Raw genomic sequence first — 20,790 nt, 5'->3', positions numbered from 1 at the left:
ATGTAGATCTTTGGGGTGAGCGTCTTTTCAGGAATTTATCCATGTCCGGTTGGGATTTCTTTTGTTTGGGAGTAGTAGGCGGGTCTCCATGTTAAGCCTGACCAATTTTCACCATCTTGCTTTGTATATGTGTCTGAGGGAGCCGGGGATGGGAAGGCCACGCTCCAATCACATTTGCTAGCAAAGATTCAACAAATACGTGGAAGTGAGATCAGCCTGAGCGAAGCAATGATCTAAGCGGTGGGAGGGTACCCCAGTGTCTAGAAGGCAAGGCAGCCGTGTAGCGTATGAAGGCCTGCGTAGAGACTAGATGCGGCACTCAAGCAGGTCTAGGCATTAAAAGATACTCCTGTGGGCAGGAAAGGGCAGGGGTTGCCCACTGTAAGGAATGCCAAGCCGAGCAGGCGTGTTAACAAGGGTCCTCTTCGGGTACCCCCCAGTTGGGAAAATGGGGCAGTTAAACTTACCACCTAACATGCAGGACTAGAAAGCTGCACGCTGGAGGCAGGGATGGGGGAGGCTGGTGTGGTACCCCTGCCACCTGGATCCCAGAAGCAGGTGAAGCCTCCTGGCTAGTGTTGAGGTCTGAAGCAGCAGTTCAGTATAGTGAGGCAATCCCCTCCAACTGCTTTTTTGTGTTGCTATGTTATGAGAGCCATAACTTTTTTATTTTTCCATCAATTTAACAATATGAGGGCTTGATATTTGCGGAGTGAGCTATAGTTTTTATTGGAACCATTGTAGGGTACATAAATCTTTTGATCACTTTTTATTCCATTTTTATGTGGGAGATGATTTGTGGATCGTTTGCATGATATAGTGCAATAATAGCAACGTATTGCAGTAAAACGTGATTTTCATAGGATTTTAGTAAACGCTGTTTCAGGCAGAGCTTAATATTAATACAAAGATGGCAGACCTGGAGGCCTTCATTTGGCCCCCAGGCTGCCATGATGACGATCTGCACCCGATGGACTGTCAGAGGGGGCCGCCTCTCTCTTTCTAACAGCTTAGATGATGGAGCCGTGAGCCTGCTCCATACTCCCGCTTCCCGTCTATGACATAAGTATAGGTCAAATGTCGATGAAGGAGCCGGTTCGGCTCTGAAACATGTTGCATGTTACGATATTAATAAAAGGTTAACATTTGCATGACTCCAGAGGATCATCCTTAATATCACAAAGGAAACAGCGCCTTCGTAAAGGGTAATTTTTCACCGTCTTGCACTCAAAATATCCTAGTGCATCTCAGCATTCGATACTGATTATTCTCTGCCTGGAACACTAGTGGCTAGTAGTCCCCCGAACCAGCACTTGGATTATATAGACACCTTTTTGACTACCAGGTTGTCGTGTCCCCCAGCACAATACCGCCAGGGGAGTGTACACCTCTCACTTTCCTGCCTCTCTTATTTATCGTGGGATGATTCCCGCTGTTGAGCCAATGAGGGCTTTTCTTTAAAATAATTAAGAAGTATTGGTCATGTTGCTAAAACAGTCCGTTCCCATTTATTAAAAAGTGTTTTATTAGATGTTACAGGTTTAGGACTTGCTTTATATTTTTATTCGATCGCACCTGATTTAACGGTAGGATTATGAGAAAATACAAATGCAACAATGCACTAACGACATCTGCAAAAGTGGGAGTGATTTTCTATAAGGAACATATTTGCCATTGTAGCAGTTATCTACTGGGGTATGGCCCTTTAATGGCCAGCAAATTTAATAGTGACAAATATCAAAATGCTGCTCAGATTTTGTATGACTGTGAAAATGGTGAGAAAATGAAATAACTAGAATTTGGAGGATCGGCACGTTCTCGCATTATACCGAAAGCCCATAGTTTTGAAGTGTGTAAGTCATTGCCTTAAAGGGTAACTTAAACGTTTCACAAACTTCTGACATGTCATAGTGACATGTCAGAAGTTTTGATTGCTGGGGGTCCAAGCACTGAGACCCCCTCCAATCGCTAGAACAAAGCAGCTGAAGCGCTTGTGTGAGCGCTCAGACGCTTCATGTCTGTTCGGCTTTTTCCAGAAATAAATGTATCAGTGTACGGACTCAATAAAAAGTCTATGAGCCCGTACTCCGATACATCGGCTTTCCGGAAAAAGCCGAACAGACACGAAGCAGCTGAGCGCTCACACGAGGGCTTCTGCGCCTTCGTTATAGCGATTGGTGGGGGTCTCCGTGCTCGAACCCCCACCAATCAAAACTTCTGACATGTCACTATGACATGTCAGAAGTTTTTCAAACGTTTAGTTACCCTTTAACCCTGTGGTGGCACTGCAGCGAAATAAAGCCTTTCATAGATTACATCTGATCGCTGGGGTTCTCAGCAACATCGACAACCTCTTCATGTTCCTTCCAATCTCTTCCATTTTCGCTGGCCGACGGCTGAGGGGTGTGGCTTAGTAAGGGATGGAGAAAAATGGCTGATCTAGGACCCACACAGAAGAATTTCTCAGGCAAAACAGGACCACATGGATTGTTTTGATTTTTATGTATTTTTTACCGTTAGGCCTCATTCACACGACAGGGTCCGAGTGTCGGCCGGGAAAATCGGCCGTTTTTGGCCGATTTTCCCGGCCGTTTTGCATCCGTTCCGATTCCGTTCCGGGCCGAGTTGCCGTTTTTACCGGCCGATTTGGACCCGATTTGAATCCGTTTTTTTCCCTGTCCGTTTTAAAATCGGATGAATTTCATTTAAAATTTGTTGCCACACACAGCCCTTTGTAGATAATGCCACAGCCCCCCTGGTAGGTAATGCCACCCAGCCCCCTGTAGGTAATGCCACCCAGCCCCCTGTAGGTGATGCCACACAGCCCCCTGTAGGTGATGCCACACAGCCCCCTGTAGGTGATGCCACACAGCCCCCTGCAGGCGATGCCACACAGCCCCCTGCAGGCGATGCCACACAGCCCCCTGCAGGCGATGCCACACAGCCCCCTGCAGGCGATGCCACACAGCCCCCTGTAGGTAATGCCACCCAGCTCCCTGTAGGTAATGCCACCCAGCCCCCTGTAGGTAATGCCACCAAGTCCCCTGTAGGTAATGCCACCAAGTCCCCTGTAGGTAATGCCACCAAGTCCCCTGTAGGTAATGCCACCAAGTCCCCTGTAGGTAATGCCACCAAGCCCCCTGTAGGTGATGCAACCAAGCCCCCTGTAGGAGATGCCACACAGCCACCTGTAGGCGATGCCACACAGCCACCTGTTGTTAGGGATCTGCCAGGTACTACGTCTAGGTATACTCCTGGGATTAATCAATCCACGCCTGAGGCCAGACCTGTTCGACTGATACCATCTCCCACCAACCAGGGTGGCAGGCTCAGGAGTGGGAGAGCCTATCGCGGCCTGGTCAGTCGGAGTTAGCTCCGCCCCCTGCCCTTTATTACCTGCCGTGTTCTCCTCCTCAGTGCTTGTAATTCTTCTGGATTCCTGGCCTCACTGCTGCTTGCTCCAGCCTGCTTCTGCCGTGCTTCTGCCTTGCTGCAGTTCCGCTTAACCTGCTTTGCTTTGCCTCTGGCTTGCTTCCTCCTCCGTGCTCACTTGGGTATACTCCACTTCATCCGGGTCCGGACTACTCATTCACCGCTCCGTTTCCTCGCTGCGTTCAGTGGGCGACTGCCCCTTCCCTTGCGTGTTCCCTGTTTGTTCTCCCTTTGACTTAGACAGCGTAGGGACCGCCGCCCAGTTGTACCCCGTCGCCTAGGGCAGGTCGTTGCAAGTAGGCAGGGACAGGGCGGTGGGTAGATTAGGGCTCACTTTCCCTTCACCTCCTTCCTGCCATTACATAATTACAAGCCACCTACCTAGTCTACCATTTCTCCTACGCTGACGCTATCATGGACCCCCTTGAGACCCTGGCCCAGCAGATGCAGGGCCTCTCCCTACAGGTCCAGGCCCTGGCCCAGAGGGTCAACCAGGGTGACGCTGCCTTAGTAGTTCCCCTCACCTCACCTCTAGAACCCGACCTCAAGTTACCTGACCGGTTCTCAGGGGACCGTAAGACGTTTCTCTCCTTCCGGGAGAGTTGCAGACTGTATTTCCGCCTAAAACCCCACTCCTCAGGTTCCGAGAACCAGCGGGTGGGTATCATCATATCCCGACTCCAGGAAGGGCCCCAAGAGTGGGCCTTCTCCTTGGCTCCTGACGCCCCTGAACTTTCCTCTGTTGATCGTTTTTTCTCTGCCCTCGGACTCATTTACGACGAGACTGACAGGACTGCTTTAGCTGAGAGTCAGCTGGTGACCTTACGTCAGGGTAGGAGACCGGTGGAGGAATACTGTTCTGAATTTAGAAAGTGGTGCGTAGCTTCTCGGTGGAACGATCCGGCCCTAAGGTGCCAGTTTAGGTTAGGATTATCTGACGCCCTGAAGGATCTGCTGGTTAGCTACCCCTCTTCTGACTCCCTTGACCAGGTTATGGCCCTAGCAGTACGACTTGACCGACGTCTCAGGGAACGTCAGCTTGAACGCTTCAATGTGCTCCCCTCTGACTTTTCTGCGATCCCCCCCGAGGTCCCGTCTCCTCACCCCTCCACGGAGGACTCGGAGGTACCTATGCAACTCGGGGCCTCCATGTCCCCTCGACAACGTAGGGAGTTTCGCAGAATGAATGGTCTCTGCTTCTACTGTGGGGACGACAAGCATCTTCTGAACACCTGTCCCAGGCGCAAGAATAAAAAGCCGGAAAACTTCCGCGCCTAAGTGATCATCGGGGAGGTCACTTGAGCGCACAGGTATTTCCCGGTAATGTGAAACGCAATAAAATTTTGCTTCCCTTTCAGGTCTCGTTTGCTGGCCGGTCTGCCACGGGCAGTGCTTTCGTGGATTCTGGCTCATCTGCTAATATCATGTCTGTGGAATTTGCTATGTCTCTAAAGATGCCATTTATTGATTTGCCTTATCCTATCCCTGTAGTAGGTATCGACTCAACTCCCCTTGCTAATGGTTATTTTACTCAGCATACTCCTGTTTTTGAACTCCTGGTTGGCTCCATGCATTTGGAGCAGTGCTCTGTACTGGTGATGCAGGGATTATCGTCTGATCTGGTATTAGGTCTTCCCTGGTTGCAGTTGCATAATCCCACGTTTGATTGGAATACTGGGGATCTCACCAAATGGGGTAGTGAATGTCTTATGTCATGTCTTTCTGTTAACTCTATTTCTCCCTGGGAGGAGGTAAACACGCTTCCTGAGTTTGTTCAGGACTTCGCCGATGTGTTTTCTAAGGAGGCCTCCGAGGTGTTGCCCCCCCATAGAGATTACGATTGCGCCATCGATTTGGTGCCTGGTGCCAAGCTTCCTAAGGGTAGGATATTTAATCTTTCATGTCCTGAACGTGAAGCTATGAGGGTGTATATCCAAGAATGCTTGGCCAAGGGTTTCATTCGCCCCTCGACTTCTCCTGTAGGTGCTGGCTTCTTCTTCGTGGGGAAGAAGGATGGTGGTCTTAGGCCGTGCATTGATTATCGTAACCTGAATAAGGTCACCGTAAGGAAACAGTACCCACTTCCTTTGATTCCGGATCTTTTTAATCAGGTTCAGGGAGCCCAATGGTTTTCTAAGTTCGATCTACGGGGGGCATATAACCTTATCCGCATCAAAGAGGGGGATGAGTGGAAAACTGCGTTCAACACATCCGAGGGTCATTTCGAATACCTGGTCATGCCCTTTGGGTTGTGTAATGCCCCTGCTGTCTTCCAGAATTTTATTAATGAAATCCTGAGAGATTACCTGGGTAATTTTCTTGTTGTGTACCTTGATGACATACTGGTGTTTTCCAAGGACTGGTCCTCCCACGTGGAGCATGTCAGGAAGGAGCTCCAGGTCCTTCGGGAGAATAATCTGTTTGCTAAGACTGAAAAATGTGTTTTTGGGGTACAGGAGATACCATTTTTAGGGCAAATTCTCACTCCTCATGAATTCCGCATGGACCCTGCCAAGGTTCAGGCTGTGGCGGAATGGGTCCAACCTGCCTCCCTTAAGGCGTTAGTGTTTTTTAGAGTTCGCCAACTATTACAGGAGATTTATTGCCAACTTCTCGGTCGTCGCTAAGCCTCTTACGGACCTTACTCGCAAGGGTGCTGATGTCCTCCATTAGCCCCCTGAGGCCGTCCAGGGCTTTGAGACCCTCAAGAAGTGCTTTATCTCGGCCCCCGTGCTGATTCAGCCCAACCAAGAGGAGCCATTTATTGTGGAGGTTGACGCATCCGAGGTGGGAGTGGGGGCCGTCTTGTCCCAGGGTACCAGCTCCCTCACCCATCTCCGCCCCTGTGCTTACTTCTCTAGGAAGTTTTCGCCCACGGAGAGTAATTATGATATTGGCAACCGCGAACTTCTAGCCATTAAATGGGCTTTTGAAGAGTGGCGGCACTTCCTGGAGGGGGCCAGACACCAGGTAACGGTCCTTACGGATCACAAGAATCTGGTTTTCCTAGAGTCGGCCCGGAGGCTTAATCCTAGACAAGCTCGGTGGGCACTATTCTTTACCAGATTTAATTTCTTGGTTACCTATAGGGCTGGGTCCAAGAATATTAAGGCTGATGCCCTGTCACGTAGTTTCATGGCCAATCCTCCTTCCGAGAAGGATCCTGCTTGTATTTTACCCCCTGGTATAATCGTTTCTGCCACGGATTCTGATTTAGCTTCTGATATCGCGGCTGATCAGGGTGCAGCTCCCGGGAACGTCCCGGGGGACAAACTGTTTGTTCCCCTGCAATACCGGCTAAGGGTACTCAGGGAAAACCATGACTCCGCTCTATCTGGTCATCCTGGCATCTTGGGCACCAAACACCTCATTACCAGAAACTATTGGTGGCCTGGGTTGCCTAAAGACGTTAGGGCTTACGTCGCCGCTTGTGAGGTTTGCGCTAGGTCCAAAACCCCTAGGTCCCGACCTGCGGGCCTACTACGTTCCTTGCCCATTCCCCAGAGACCTTGGACCCATATCTCCATGGATTTTATCACTGATTTGCCTCCATCTCAGGGCAAGTCGGTGGTGTGGGTGGTAGTAGACCGCTTCAGCAAGATGTGCCACTTTGTGCCCCTTAAGAAGCTACCTAACGCCAAGACGTTAGCTTCTTTGTTTGTGAATCACATCCTGCGTCTCCATGGGGCCCCAGTCAATATCGTTTCTGACAGGGGGGTACAATTTGTTTCCTTATTTTGGAGAGCTTTTTGTAAAAAGTTGGAGATTGATCTGTCCTTCTCCTCCGCCTTCCATCCCGAAACTAATGGCCAAACGGAAAGGACTAACCAATCCCTGGAACAATATTTAAGGTGTTTCATCTCTGACTGTCAATTCGATTGGGTCTCATTCCTTCCCCTTGCTGAATTTTCCCTGAATAACCGGGTCAGTAACTCGTCAGGGGTCTCCCCGTTTTTCTGTAATTTCGGGTTTAATCCACGGTTCTCCTCCGTTTCCCCTGGTTGTTCCAATAATCCTGAGGTAGAGGATGTTCATCGGGAACTGTGCACTGTCTGGGCCCAGGTTCAGAAGAACCTAGAGGCGTCCCAGAGCGCACAAAAGATTCAGGCGGATAGTAGACGTTCTGCTAACCCCCGGTTTGTCGTCTGGGATTTGGTCTGGTTGTCGTCCAGGAACTTGCGCCTTAAGGTCCCGTCCAGGAAGTTTGCTCCCCGATTTATTGGACCTTATAAGATCATTGAAGTCCTCAACCCTGTATCCTTCCGTCTGGAGCTGCCCCCATCCTTTCGCATACATGACGTCTTCCATGCCTCCCTCCTTAAACCCTGCTCCCCGTCCTGGTCCCCCTCGAGGAAACCTCCTGTTCCCGTTCTCACCCCTGAGGGGGTGGAATTCGAGGTGGCCAAGATTATGGACAGTAGGATGGTCCAGGGCTCCCTCCAGTACCTGGTCCATTGGAGAGGATACGGGCCGGAGGAGAGGACTTGGGTACCTGCCCGTGATGTTCACGCTGGGGTATTGATCAGGAGGTTCCACCTTCTCTTCCCTACTAAACTGGGACCTCTTAGTAAGGGTCCGGTGGCCCCTCATAAAAGGGGGAGTACTGTTAGGGATCTGCCAGGTACTACGTCTAGGTATACTCCTGGGATTAATCAATCCAAACCTGAGACCAGACCTGTTCGACTGACACCATCTCCCACCAACCAGGGTGGCAGGCTCAGGAGTGGGAGAGCCTATCGCGGCCTGGTCAGTCGGAGTTAGCTCCGCCCCCTGCCCTTTATTACCTGCCGTGTTCTCCTCCTCAGTGCTTGTAATTCTTCTGGATTCCTGGCCTCACTGCTGCTTGCTCCAGCCTGCTTCTGCCGTGCTTCTGCCTTGCTGCAGTTCCGCTTAACCTGCTTTGCTTTGCCTCTGGCTTGCTTCCTCCTCCGTGCTCACTTGGGTATACTCCACTTCATCCGGGTCCGGACTACTCATTCACCGCTCCGTTTCCTCGCTGCGTTCAGTGGGCGACTGCCCCTTCCCTTGCGTGTTCCCTGTTTGTTCTCCCTTTGACTTAGACAGCGTAGGGACCGCCGCCCAGTTGTACCCCGTCGCCTAGGGCAGGTCGTTGCAAGTAGGCAGGGACAGGGCGGTGGGTAGATTAGGGCTCACTTTCCCTTCACCTCCTTCCTGCCATTACATAATTACAAGCCACCTACCTAGTCTACCATTTCTCCTACGCTGACGCTATCATGGACCCCCTTGAGACCCTGGCCCAGCAGATGCAGGGCCTCTCCCTACAGGTCCAGGCCCTGGCCCAGAGGGTCAACCAGGGTGACGCTGCCTTAGTAGTTCCCCTCACCTCACCTCTAGAACCCGACCTCAAGTTACCTGACCGGTTCTCAGGGGACCGTAAGACGTTTCTCTCCTTCCGGGAGAGTTGCAGACTGTATTTCCGCCTAAAACCCCACTCCTCAGGTTCCGAGAACCAGCGGGTGGGTATCATCATATCCCGACTCCAGGAAGGGCCCCAAGAGTGGGCCTTCTCCTTGGCTCCTGACGCCCCTGAACTTTCCTCTGTTGATCGTTTTTTCTCTGCCCTCGGACTCATTTACGACGAGACTGACAGGACTGCTTTAGCTGAGAGTCAGCTGGTGACCTTACGTCAGGGTAGGAGACCGGTGGAGGAATACTGTTCTGAATTTAGAAAGTGGTGCGTAGCTTCTCGGTGGAACGATCCGGCCCTAAGGTGCCAGTTTAGGTTAGGATTATCTGACGCCCTGAAGGATCTGCTGGTTAGCTACCCCTCTTCTGACTCCCTTGACCAGGTTATGGCCCTAGCAGTACGACTTGACCGACGTCTCAGGGAACGTCAGCTTGAACGCTTCAATGTGCTCCCCTCTGACTTTTCTGCGATCCCCCCCGAGGTCCCGTCTCCTCACCCCTCCACGGAGGACTCGGAGGTACCTATGCAACTCGGGGCCTCCATGTCCCCTCGACAACGTAGGGAGTTTCGCAGAATGAATGGTCTCTGCTTCTACTGTGGGGACGACAAGCATCTTCTGAACACCTGTCCCAGGCGCAAGAATAAAAAGCCGGAAAACTTCCGCGCCTAAGTGATCATCGGGGAGGTCACTTGGGCGCACAGGTATTTCCCGGTAATGTGAAACGCAATAAAATTTTGCTTCCCTTTCAGGTCTCGTTTGCTGGCCGGTCTGCCACGGGCAGTGCTTTCGTGGATTCTGGCTCATCTGCTAATATCATGTCTGTGGAATTTGCTATGTCTCTAAAGATGCCATTTATTGATTTGCCTTATCCTATCCCTGTAGTAGGTATCGACTCAACTCCCCTTGCTAATGGTTATTTTACTCAGCATACTCCTGTTTTTGAACTCCTGGTTGGCTCCATGCATTTGGAGCAGTGCTCTGTACTGGTGATGCAGGGATTATCGTCTGATCTGGTATTAGGTCTTTCCTGGTTGCAGTTGCATAATCCCACGTTTGATTGGAATACTGGGGATCTCACCAAATGGGGTAGTGAATGTCTTATGTCATGTCTTTCTGTTAACTCTATTTCTCCCTGGGAGGAGGTAAACACGCTTCCTGAGTTTGTTCAGGACTTCGCCGATGTGTTTTCTAAGGAGGCCTCCGAGGTGTTGCCCCCCCATAGAGATTACGATTGCGCCATCGATTTGGTGCCTGGTGCCAAGCTTCCTAAGGGTAGGATATTTAATCTTTCATGTCCTGAACGTGAAGCTATGAGGGTGTATATCCAAGAATGCTTGGCCAAGGGTTTCATTCGCCCCTCGACTTCTCCTGTAGGTGCTGGCTTCTTCTTCGTGGGGAAGAAGGATGGTGGTCTTAGGCCGTGCATTGATTATCGTAACCTGAATAAGGTCACCGTAAGGAAACAGTACCCACTTCCTTTGATTCCGGATCTTTTTAATCAGGTTCAGGGAGCCCAATGGTTTTCTAAGTTCGATCTACGGGGGGCATATAACCTTATCCGCATCAAAGAGGGGGATGAGTGGAAAACTGCGTTCAACACATCCGAGGGTCATTTCGAATACCTGGTCATGCCCTTTGGGTTGTGTAATGCCCCTGCTGTCTTCCAGAATTTTATTAATGAAATCCTGAGAGATTACCTGGGTAATTTTCTTGTTGTGTACCTTGATGACATACTGGTGTTTTCCAAGGACTGGTCCTCCCACGTGGAGCATGTCAGGAAGGAGCTCCAGGTCCTTCGGGAGAATAATCTGTTTGCTAAGACTGAAAAATGTGTTTTTGGGGTACAGGAGATACCATTTTTAGGGCAAATCCTCACTCCTCATGAATTCCGCATGGACCCTGCCAAGGTTCAGGCTGTGGCGGAATGGGTCCAACCTGCCTCCCTTAAGGCGTTAGTGTTTTTTAGAGTTCGCCAACTATTACAGGAGATTTATTGCCAACTTCTCGGTCGTCGCTAAGCCTCTTACGGACCTTACTCGCAAGGGTGCTGATGTCCTCCATTAGCCCCCTGAGGCCGTCCAGGGCTTTGAGACCCTCAAGAAGTGCTTTATCTCGGCCCCCGTGCTGATTCAGCCCAACCAAGAGGAGCCATTTATTGTGGAGGTTGACGCATCCGAGGTGGGAGTGGGGGCCGTCTTGTCCCAGGGTACCAGCTCCCTCACCCATCTCCGCCCCTGTGCTTACTTCTCTAGGAAGTTTTCGCCCACGGAGAGTAATTATGATATTGGCAACCGCGAACTTCTAGCCATTAAATGGGCTTTTGAAGAGTGGCGGCACTTCCTGGAGGGGGCCAGACACCAGGTAACGGTCCTTACGGATCACAAGAATCTGGTTTTCCTAGAGTCGGCCCGGAGGCTTAATCCTAGACAAGCTCGGTGGGCACTATTCTTTACCAGATTTAATTTCTTGGTTACCTATAGGGCTGGGTCCAAGAATATTAAGGCTGATGCCCTGTCACGTAGTTTCATGGCCAATCCTCCTTCCGAGAAGGATCCTGCTTGTATTTTACCCCCTGGTATAATCGTTTCTGCCACGGATTCTGATTTAGCTTCTGATATCGCGGCTGATCAGGGTGCAGCTCCCGGGAACGTCCCGGGGGACAAACTGTTTGTTCCCCTGCAATACCGGCTAAGGGTACTCATGGAAAACCATGACTCCGCTCTATCTGGTCATCCTGGCATCTTGGGCACCAAACACCTCATTACCAGAAACTATTGGTGGCCTGGGTTGCCTAAAGACGTTAGGGCTTACGTCGCCGCTTGTGAGGTTTGCGCTAGGTCCAAAACCCCTAGGTCCCGACCTGCGGGCCTACTACGTTCCTTGCCCATTCCCCAGAGACCTTGGACCCATATCTCCATGGATTTTATCACTGATTTGCCTCCATCTCAGGGCAAGTCGGTGGTGTGGGTGGTAGTAGACCGCTTCAGCAAGATGTGCCACTTTGTGCCCCTTAAGAAGCTACCTAACGCCAAGACGTTAGCTTCTTTGTTTGTGAATCACATCCTGCGTCTCCATGGGGCCCCAGTCAATATCGTTTCTGACAGGGGGGTACAATTTGTTTCCTTATTTTGGAGAGCTTTTTGTAAAAAGTTGGAGATTGATCTGTCCTTCTCCTCCGCCTTCCATCCCGAAACTAATGGCCAAACGGAAAGGACTAACCAATCCCTGGAACAATATTTAAGGTGTTTCATCTCTGACTGTCAATTCGATTGGGTCTCATTCCTTCCCCTTGCTGAATTTTCCCTGAATAACCGGGTCAGTAACTCGTCAGGGGTCTCCCCGTTTTTCTGTAATTTCGGGTTTAATCCACGGTTCTCCTCCGTTTCCCCTGGTTGTTCCAATAATCCTGAGGTAGAGGATGTTCATCGGGAACTGTGCACTGTCTGGGCCCAGGTTCAGAAGAACCTAGAGGCATCCCAGAGCGCACAAAAGATTCAGGCGGATAGTAGACGTTCTGCTAACCCCCGGTTTGTCGTCTGGGATTTGGTCTGGTTGTCGTCCAGGAACTTGCGCCTTAAGGTCCCGTCCAGGAAGTTTGCTCCCCGATTTATTGGACCTTATAAGATCATTGAAGTCCTCAACCCTGTATCCTTCCGTCTGGAGCTGCCCCCATCCTTTCGCATACATGACGTCTTCCATGCCTCCCTCCTTAAACCCTGCTCCCCGTCCTGGTCCCCCTCGAGGAAACCTCCTGTTCCCGTTCTCACCCCTGAGGGGGTGGAATTCGAGGTGGCCAAGATTATGGACAGTAGGATGGTCCAGGGCTCCCTCCAGTACCTGGTCCATTGGAGAGGATACGGGCCGGAGGAGAGGACTTGGGTACCTGCCCGTGATGTTCACGCTGGGGTATTGATCAGGAGGTTCCACCTTCTCTTCCCTACTAAACTGGGACCTCTTAGTAAGGGTCCGGTGGCCCCTCATAAAAGGGGGAGTACTGTTAGGGATCTGCCAGGTACTACGTCTAGGTATACTCCTGGGATTAATCAATCCAAACCTGAGACCAGACCTGTTCGACTGACACCATCTCCCACCAACCAGGGTGGCAGGCTCAGGAGTGGGAGAGCCTATCGCGGCCTGGTCAGTCGGAGTTAGCTCCGCCCCCTGCCCTTTATTACCTGCCGTGTTCTCCTCCTCAGTGCTTGTAATTCTTCTGGATTCCTGGCCTCACTGCTGCTTGCTCCAGCCTGCTTCTGCCGTGCTTCTGCCTTGCTGCAGTTCCGCTTAACCTGCTTTGCTTTGCCTCTGGCTTGCTTCCTCCTCCGTGCTCACTTGGGTATACTCCACTTCATCCGGGTCCGGACTACTCATTCACCGCTCCGTTTCCTCGCTGCGTTCCGTGGGCGACTGCCCCTTCTCTTGCGTGTTCCCTGTTTGTTCTCCCATGCACTTAGACAGCGTAGGGACCGCCGCCCAGTTGTACCCCGTCGCCTAGGGCGGGTCGTTGCAAGTAGGCAGGGACAGGGCGGTGGGTAGATTAGGGCTCACTTTCCCTTCACCTCCTTCCTGCCATTACACCTGTAGGCGATACCAAACAGCCACCTGTAGGCGATACCACACAGCCCCCTGTAGGCGATGCCACCCTGCCCCCTGTAGGTGATGCCACCCACCCTGCCCCCTGTAGGTGATGCCACCCAGCCCCCTGTAGGTGATGCCACACAGTCCCCTGTAGGTTGCACCCATCCCCCCCCCTTTCCAGGAGAAGTCACTGACTTCAATGTCCATATATGGACAGTGTAATCACTGACTTCTCCTGAAGAGGAATTCCCTGCCACAGGTCGGGAATTCCGCTGCAGAAGTGCGTGACTTCGCTGTGTCCATATATGGACAGTGTAGTCACTCACTTCTCCTGTAGCGGCATCCCCGGCCATAGAGTCGGGGATTCCGCTGCAGAAGTGCGTGACTTCGCTGTGTCCATATATGGACAGTGTAGTCACTCACTTCTCCTGTAGCGGCATCCCCGGCCATAGAGTCGGGGATTCCGCTGCAGAAGTGCGTGACTTCGCTGTGTCCATATATGGACAGTGTAGTCACTCACTTCTCCTGTAGCGGCATTCCCGGCCATAGAGTCGGGGATTCCGCTGCAGAAGTGCGTGACTTCGCTGTGTCCATATATGGACAGTGCAGTCACGCACTTCTCCTGTAGCGGAATCCCCAATCCCCAGCCGGGGATTGGGGATTCCGACTCCTACAGCGAGCAATAAAAGAGCCTCCTCCTCACATGCACTCTGCACTGTGAGGAGGAGGAGAGAGAGTGCGCGAGCGACGGTAGACCCGGCCATCACTCGGGACACATTCCGGTGATGGCCGTGTATTACCCGGCCCCATAGACTTCTATGGGAGCCGGGCGGCCGGGCACCCGGCTGAAAATAGAGCATGTCCTATTTTTTGACAGGCGGTTTTTGGTGGGATTTTCCTCTGCACTAGACAAATAGAATTTGCAAGCGGAAACGCAAGATAAAATGACATGCTGCGGATTCTAAACAATACACCACAGGTGAATTTCAGTCCCGAAAAATACCTCACCGTGTACATGAGATTTCCTGGAATCTCATTGAATATGCTGGTACTGTATTACTCTGCAGAGGTGCTGCACGCATATCCACTCTCCAAAAACGCACGTAATACGCATCGTGTGCATCGATCCTTAGTGTTCCTTTATAGTAGTAGCATTTATATGGCTCATAGGATGTATTTCTCTTCTGTATGTGTATATTATCCAATGCTTCATGGAATCAACCATATTGGATTATCAGCAGCAAAATAACCATAATAACCTCCCATAATATATACTAATACCTGACTGCTATATAATATTGAGAAATGACGAGGAGACAGAGCTTTCATTTTTAAACACAATTTATTTAAATAAAATTCCTAACTAAAGTTATTGATCCAGAAGAAGGCAAAAACCCTGCGTACGTTTAGCCAATTTGTGCCACAGGGGAAAATTCCTTGTTGACCCCGAGAAAAGGCGATCAGTCCGAGAACCCAGGATCAGAGCTTGTAATGCAACTAACTAACATCTTACTGATAGCCACGACATTATGTGGAATAGTAAGTTATAAGAAGATGTCCTAATCCCAGATGTTCTCCACGACGTCCCGGTATCATGCAGGTCGCTCCTCCACTGATCGGATTCCGGAGATCACAGCTCGGCTATGGTCATCTCTGCTGGTGAAAGAGAAAGAAAACACTGCCCCCCTATGTCACAGGAGAAGGCCAGTTCCATTATACCAGGTCCCCGATGTGGTGTAAAGCAAATGGCCGACTCCAGGAGGGCAGGGATTAGGCCTTTGGTCTGAAAGCCATTTTTTACACAATCAACTTAGACTCACAATTGATGTCCTCCCTCTTTGAGTTTTTCTCCTCCTAATGGCCACATGTAACATGCAATTACCTCCTTCCCAGCTTGGATTTGCCTCACTGGTGAACATAGCATATAGCAGGTGTCTTCTGCTTGAACTATGGGAAACCATCGTTCCCTGTTATCCCACCAAAAAATAGTCATGGACCACTGAGAACTGTTCAGCCTCTATGCAGACCAAACAAGGTCCAGGGTCTAGGAGGACATAACCATGAGAGGCTATGGGATAACGTGTAAGGAATCTTCTTAGCATGTGTGACACGGAGGAGTTATAGGAGGACATCAAACATGGGTCTTGCTAAAGTCATAATACATTCCATGTATTTACCTTGACCTGTATAATCAGTGTTTTATGACATCGGAAGGCACCAAATATAGAATTATAAGTAGAATTGTCACGTTACATACGATTGTGATCAATCTCACAGTTCTCATCTTCGTCTCCTTGGAGACCACGCCCACTTTTTAGTCACTTTTTAAATTTGTCAAGTGACGAGAAAAGATACATTTTACACCAAATTTGTTGCATGTCACCGTTTGCAACTTTATTTGGTTAAGCTTACAAAATAAACTGACATAAACTGCTCAGTAAATATGGGCCATAATGTATAACAAACCGCAAAATTCTCAAATATCCCACATTTTCAGATTAAATGAACATATATATTATGTACATACCTTCAATGTTTGGAGATTGCTGGCATCATGGCGGCAGATTTTCCTCCACATTACTGTTTTTCTTCTTGGTCCCAAAACCTGAAAGTAAATGACTGAACCTCCTATCACCGTGTATATAAGCCAAAGTCCCCGGTTTTCCTGTTGTTCTTCCCCTGCCATGCGGCTCGTGCATGAAGTTCTCATCTTCCAGTGTTCCGGATCCCGACTGGTGACTTCACAAACATCAGAAGCTTCCGCTATTCTCTGTGAGATCCTCATGGTGAAGTATCTTGTGTCTGCTTATCTTCATATCCTGGACAGAGCAGTCGCCCCCCCTAAACCCCAGTTCTTATAGAGTCACAGTCATTATGACATCATGCAGTGAGGTAACAATGGCCTCCTGTACTTTATCTGATGATGTCACAAATATGACCAGAAGTGACATCTCCTGCTATAGTGTTAATAATAAGCATTTACAATATCACAGTGCAGATTGGTTAGCATTGCTGCCTTGCAGTGCAGAGTCCTTAATAGTGATGAGCGAATTTTCTTTTAAATCGGCCGTTCGTTTCGGTCCAAATTCGTTTTGCGAATCGCAAGTCCCCCGATAGGCCTATCAGACTATTTAACGTCTTCTAGGACTGAATCTAAGTTGGTTACAGTCCTTGAAGACATCAGAGGGTCAAACAAGGCAATCAGGGTACATGCGATTTCACAAAAATAAAAAAAAACACACTCAACACATACGCTGTACTACAGTAGCGACACGTCGCTACCGGCAGGTGAGATGACGTAGCTGTCCCATGTGATCACTGCGGCCTGGGATTGGCTGCAGCGATCACAGCTACGTCATCTCACTTTCCGGCAGGGACACGTCAGGAGACCAGGGAAGGTGGTGAGTATGTTTTAGTTTTTTTTTTTTTTTTTAAATAATCCTCTTCTCCCCTCTTTTTTTAATATAATTGGCAAATTGGCGGAGAGCGCTCACCGGTGGCCACCATTTTGACAATTCTTGCGCTGTGAACACCAAAACTTTCACATTTTGACGAATTTTAAGCTTTTGGCAGATTTGTACCTAATTTGATATGTGTCTTATAGGTTTGCTCATCTCAAGTCCTTTATCCTTTTAGGAAACAGTTATTTTGGCCTTTAACTCCTTAGTGACCAGTCTATTTTAGGCCTTAATTTCCAAGCTATTTTTTTCCGTTTTTCCATCGTCGCATTTATAGAGCTTTAACTTTTTTATTTTTGCATCCACATAGCCGAGGACTTTTTTTTTTGTTGAATTGGTTGTATTTTTTAATGGCACCATTTCGGGTACATATAATTTTTTGATTAACCTTTATTGGGGGGGGAATATAAAAAAAACAGCAATTCCGCCATTGTTCTATGCTGTTTACCGTGCGGCGTAAATAACATGTTACCTTTATTCTATGGGTCGGTACGATTACTGTGATACCACATATGTATAGGTTTTTTTTATGTTTTACGACTTTTGCACAATAAAAACACATTTGAACTGAAATTATTTGTTTTTGCATTGTCACTTTTACATTTTTCCGTCAATTTAGCAATATGTAGGCTTGTTTTTTGTGGTACTTTTTGCAGGTACATGCAGGGGTATAGGTAGTGGGGGGCAGGTGGGGCATGTACCCCGGGTGCAACTAAGGGGGAAGGTGGGGTGATTGCCAGGACTGCAACGTCCATGACGGCGCCCTACTGCCTCTATGAGGGGGGTGGCGGCGCCTATGAAAACAGCCGCCGCCGCCACCCCCTCCTGCACTGTAGGACATGAATGGACAGGTACGTTCTGTGCCCGGCCATTCAGCGCCTTTCAACGACTCAAACGATATGGTTACTTCTTTGCGCTGTTTGCATAGTTGAAAGGCGCTGATTGACAGGGCAAGTCAAAGTGCCCTGCCAATCTCTGCCTTTAATAGATGCAAGCGGTGCAATGCTGGCATCACGCCGCTTGCATCTATAAAATCCGCTGATTGGCAGAGCAGAATGACTTGCCCTGTCAATCAGTGCCTTTCAATGACGCAAGCGGAGCGAGGACGTAACTCCAGCAGACCTGCTCAGAAGAGAGCAGGTCTACATTGCCACCGGACGGTGCGGGAGCGGGAGTGTGCAAAGTTGTTTTTTTTAATCCTAATAAAAATGTGAGTGATATTATCTACAGGGGGGGGCGCTTTATTTACAGAGGTCAGCACTATCTACAGGGGGGGGCTATATACAGAGTTCAGCTCTATCTACAGGGGGGCTATCTATATAGAGGGGTGGGCTATATGTGGAGCACTATAGGGGGAGATATATGTGAGGCACTATATACAGGGGTGGGCTATATGTGGAGCGCTATTTATAAGGGGAGATATATGAAGGGCACTATCTACAGGGATGGGCTATATGTTGGACACTATATGCAAGGGTGGGCTATATGTGGAGCACTATCTACAGGGGGGCTACATGTGGGGCACTATTTTCAGAGGGAGCTATATGTGGGGCAATATCTACAGTGGTGGCTATATCTGGGACACTACAGGGGGGCTATATATGGGCACTATATAAAGGGGTGGCTATATGTGGGGTACTATCTACAGGGGCTCTACGGGGTCACTATCTCTAGGGGGATCTATGTAGGGCACTCTCTACAGGGGGCTCTATGGTGGGCACTATCTACAGGGGGTACGGTGTGTGTGTGTGGGACACAGTGTATAGTGCTATTATAATTAGAGGTGCAGTGTATGGTGCTATTATAATCAGGGACAGTGTATGGTGCTATTATAATTAGAGGTGCAGTGTATGGTGCTATTATATTTAGGTGTGCAGTGTCTGGCACCATGATAACTTTATCTTTGTTTATAGCTGCAGAAATGTTTGACAGGATTGGCAGGGGTTGTACTTCTGTATTGTGTTGCTGTATTTCTGTGTTTGTGAATCTGTTTTGATTGCTAGCAAATAGAAGATAGCAAAAACTCACACAATTTAAAAAAAAAAAAATTGTAAATTTTTTTTTTTCCCTTGCAGATTCGTTCCAGCTGAACAGCTGACGAGGGGGAAGGGGTTAACTGGACACAGGTGGTATAAATTAGTCAGCAGACCTCATTTTGAGCTTGCTCTTTCTGAGCTTGGTGGTTTAAGTGGCTTGTGAACTAGGTGGAGTTCTAAAACCGGAGTTGAAAAGAGGAGTTGAAGCCCCAGTAAGTACTCTTCTTTTCTTTGACAATTGTTCACTGTTTTGGTGTAACTTGGATAATGGATAGCAAGATTGGAGGTTTTCTTCAGTGCACAGTTTGTCATATGTATACACGACTGGAGCCGGAGTTCCAGGGTGAATATCTCTGTGGCAGATGTGAGCATGTTGTTCACCTGGAAGCTCGTATTAGAGATCTGGAGGAGCAGAATGCAACACTGAGGAGGATAGACAATTTTGAGCGGAGCTTGCTGCTCACAGAGCATGCAGTTAGTGGGTTAGAACTGGAGGGTGAAGACATGGGTGAGCAGGATCAGGTAAGTAGCTGGGTTAATGTAGTTAGGGGCAGTAGAAAGGGGTCAAAGACAAGGAAGGCCGATCCGGTTTCTGGCATTCCAAGCAAAATTGCCAGGTTGGGTGATGATGCGAGGGTGTCAGTCTCAGAAAAGGCAGCCCTAGTGGATACTGATCTCCCTAACAGCCGGGAGAACAGCCCAGCTAGTAGTCGGCGGGATGGTAATGCAGGCAAGCCAAGACAATTGATAGTTGTAGGGGATTCTATAATCAGGAAGACGGATAGAATAATTTGTCGCCAAGACCGCCTCAACCGAATGGTTTGCTGTCTCCCTGGTGCCAGGGTTCGGCATGTGGTGGAACGGGTGGACAAATTGCTGGGAGGGGCTGGTGATGATCCAGCTGTCGTGGTCCATGTCGGTACCAACGACAGAATAAATGGTAGGTGGAGGAGCCTTAAGAATAATTTTAAAGAACTAGGCTACAAGCTGAAGGGAAGGACCTCCAAGGTTGTATTCTCAGGAATACTGCCTGTGCCATGCGCATCACAGGAAAGACAGCGGGAGCTCAGGGAGTTAAATGCATGGCTGAAGTCTTGGTGTAGAGGAGAAGGATTTGGGTTCCTAGAGCACTGGGCTGACTTTTCATTGGGGTACAAACTGTATTCTGCAGATGATTTGCACCTAAATGGAAGGGGGTCCGCTGTGCTGGGGGAGAGAATTCTAGCTGGGGTGGCGGAGTATTTAAACTAGGGCTGAGGAGGGAGGTCAATGTAGAAAATAAAGGGGTAGCCAGGTTAGAGAGGGGTCAGACTATATTGGTGGGGGGAGAAACAGAATGTGGGGAGAGGACTAGACAACAGGATAAGGAGATCCTTTCGTTACAAAACATCAGTGTAAATAAAAAGGACCGATTAATGTCAAATCACATTTCTGATAATAAAAGTGAAAAACTGACAGGCAAGTTAAAGTGTATGTTCACAAATGCCAGAAGTCTAGCAAGCAAAATGGGGGAGCTGGAGGCCTTGATACTGGAAGAAAATATAGATATAGTTGGTGTTGCTGAAACATGGCTGGACTCTTCACATGACTGGGCTGTAAATCTACAGGGTTTTACACTTTTTCGTAAGGACAGGACAAATAGGAAAGGTGGTGGTGTATGTCTGTATGTGAGAAGTGATATGAAGGCGAGTGTGAAAGAGACAATAGTGGGTGAAGACTGTGAGGAGGTTGAAACCTTGTGGGTGGAACTAGAAAGGGAGGTAAACACTGAAAAAATTACTTTTGGTGTAATCTATAGACCCCCCAATATAACTGAGGAGATGGAAGGTCAGATATATAAACAGATGGAGCGGGCTGCAC

At 49.2% G+C, this 20,790-nt stretch overlaps 1 long non-coding RNA gene across 1 annotated transcript; it reads right to left on the bottom strand.

The window, feature by feature from the left end:
• Positions 1–14,759: 14,759 nt before the first annotated feature.
• On the bottom strand, positions 14,760–16,251 carry LOC142718077 (uncharacterized). Its single transcript, XR_012872213.1, has 2 exons — positions 15,964–16,251; positions 14,760–15,189 (listed from the first exon to the last, which is right to left on the bottom strand). It is a non-coding gene; the product is annotated as an uncharacterized LOC142718077 (long non-coding RNA).
• Positions 16,252–20,790: the final 4,539 nt, after the last annotated feature.

This window comes from Rhinoderma darwinii, unplaced genomic scaffold (assembly GCF_050947455.1).
Source record: "Rhinoderma darwinii isolate aRhiDar2 unplaced genomic scaffold, aRhiDar2.hap1 Scaffold_460, whole genome shotgun sequence".
NCBI classification, from domain to species: Eukaryota; Metazoa; Chordata; class Amphibia; order Anura; family Rhinodermatidae; genus Rhinoderma; species Rhinoderma darwinii.
The sequence above is the reverse complement of the archived record's forward strand: the minus strand, read 5'-3'. Positions and strand labels throughout refer to the sequence as shown.